We start from the raw sequence: 2,500 nt of genomic DNA, 5'->3' as shown, positions 1-2,500 counted from the left end.
CCAAAACTGGCCATTTTTTGCTGCGCGAGCGAGCGGAGAGCGGCGAACAGCGAGCGAAGCGCGAGGCAGCACCGTCCCTGCTATACGAAAGCCCCATCCAGCCCTGTGCCACCCGGGGGGTTCCAGGGTGCTGAGATGGCTGACATTTTGCTCCGCTCACGACGGTCACCGCGCCACACAAGAACAGCCCAAAAACAGGCCAAAACAGCCCAAAAACGGGCCAAAACTGGCCATTTTTGGCTGCGCGAGCGAGCGGCGAGCGGCGAACAGCGAGCGAAGCGAGAGGCAGCACCGTCCCTGCTATACGAAAGCCCCATCCAGCCCTGTGCCACCCGGGGGGTTCCAGGGTGCTGAGATGGCTGACGTTTTGCTCCGCTCACGACGGTCACCGCACCACGCAAGAACAGGCCAAAAACTGGCCAAAACAGCCCAAAAACGGGCCAAAACTGGCCATTTTTGGCTGCGCGAGCGAGCGGCGAGCGGCGAACAGCGAGCGAAGCGAGAGGCAGCACCGTCCCTGCTATACGAAAGCCCCATCCAGCCCTGTGCCACCCGGGGGGTTCCAGGGTGCTGAGATGGCTGACGTTTTGCTCCGCTCTCGACGGTCACCGCGCAATGCAAGAACAGGCCAAAAACTGGCCAAAACGGCCCAAAAACGGGCCAAAACTGGCCATTTTTGGCTGCGCGAGCGGCGAGCGGCGGACAGCGAGCGAAGCGAGAGGCAGCACCGTCCCTGCTATACGAAAGCCCCATCCAGCCCTGTGCCACCCGGGGGGTTCCAGGGTGCTGAGATGGCTGACGTTTTGCTCCGCTCTCGACGGTCACCGCGCAATGCAAGAACAGGCCAAAAACTGGCCAAAACGGCCCAAAAACGGGCCAAAACTGGCCATTTTTGGCTGCGCGAGCGAGCGGCGAGCGGCGGACAGCGAGCGAAGCGAGAGGCAGCACCGTCCCTGCTATACGAAAGCCCCATCCAGCCCTGTGCCACCCGGGGGGTTCCAGGGTGCTGAGATGGCTGACGTTTTGCTCCGCTCTCGACGGTCACCGCGCAATGCAAGAACAGGCCAAAAACTGGCCAAAACGGCCCAAAAACGGGCCAAAACTGGCCATTTTTGGCTGCACGAGCGAGCGGCGAGCGGCGGACAGCGAGCGAAGCGAGAGGCAGCACCGTCCCTGCTATACGAAAGCCCCATCCAGCCCTGTGCCACCCGGGGGGTTCCAGGGTGCTGAGATGGCTGACGTTTTGCTCCGCTCTCGACGGTCACCGCGCAATGCAAGAACAGGCCAAAAACTGGCCAAAACGGCCCAAAAACGGGCCAAAACTGGCCATTTTTGGCTGCACGAGCGAGCGGCGAGCGGCGGACAGCGAGCGAAGCGAGAGGCAGCACCGTCCCTGCTATACGAAAGCCCCATCCAGCCCTGTGCCACCCGGGGGGTTCCAGGGTGCTGAGATGGCTGACGTTTTGCTCCGCTCTCGACGGTCACCGCGCAATGCAAGAACAGGCCAAAAACTGGCCAAAACGGCCCAAAAACGGGCCAAAACTGGCCATTTTTGGCTGCACGAGCGAGCGGCGAGCGGCGGACAGCGAGCGAAGCGAGAGGCAGCACCGTCCCTGCTATACGAAAGCCCCATCCAGCCCTGTGCCACCCGGGGGGTTCCAGGGTGCTGAGATGGCTGACGTTTTGCTCCGCTCTCGACGGTCACCGCGCAATGCAAGAACAGGCCAAAAACTGGCCAAAACGGCCCAAAAACGGGCCAAAACTGGCCATTTTTGGCTGCACGAGCGAGCGGCGAGCGGCGGACAGCGAGCGAAGCGAGAGGCAGCACCGTCCCTGCTATACGAAAGCCCCATCCAGCCCTGTGCCACCCGGGGGGTTCCAGGGTGCTGAGATGGCTGACGTTTTGCTCCGCTCTCGACGGTCACCGCGCAATGCAAGAACAGGCCAAAAACTGGCCAAAACGGCCCAAAAACGGGCCAAAACTGGCCATTTTTGGCTGCGCGAGCGAGCGGCGAGCGGCGGACAGCGAGCGAAGCGAGAGGCAGCACCGTCCCTGCTATATACGAAAGCCCCATCCAGCCCTGTGCCACCCGGGGGGTTCCAGGGTGCTGAGATGGCTGACGTTTTGCTCCGCTCACGACGGTCACCGCACCACGCAAGAACGGACCATAAACAGGCCAAAACAGCCCAAAAACGGGCCAAAACTGGTCATTTTTGGCTGCGCGAGCGAGCGGCGAGCGGCGAACAGCGAGCGAAGCGTGAGGCAGCACCGTCCCTGCTATACGAAAGCCCCATCCAGCCCTGTGCCACCCGGGGGGTTCCAGGGTGCTGAGATGGCTGACGTTTTGCTCCGCTCACGACGGTCACCGCGCCATGCAAGAACGGACCAAAAACAGGCCAAAACAGCCCAAAAACGGGCCAAAACTGGCCATTTTTGGCTGAGCGAGCGAGCGGTGAGCGGCGAACAGCGAGCGAAGCGAGAGGCAGCACCGTCCCTGCT

The sequence above is a fragment of the Musa acuminata genome, unplaced genomic scaffold, assembly GCF_036884655.1.
Source record: "Musa acuminata AAA Group cultivar baxijiao unplaced genomic scaffold, Cavendish_Baxijiao_AAA HiC_scaffold_794, whole genome shotgun sequence".
Taxonomy (NCBI): domain Eukaryota; kingdom Viridiplantae; phylum Streptophyta; class Magnoliopsida; order Zingiberales; family Musaceae; genus Musa; species Musa acuminata.
Note: the sequence above shows the minus strand (reverse complement) of the source record.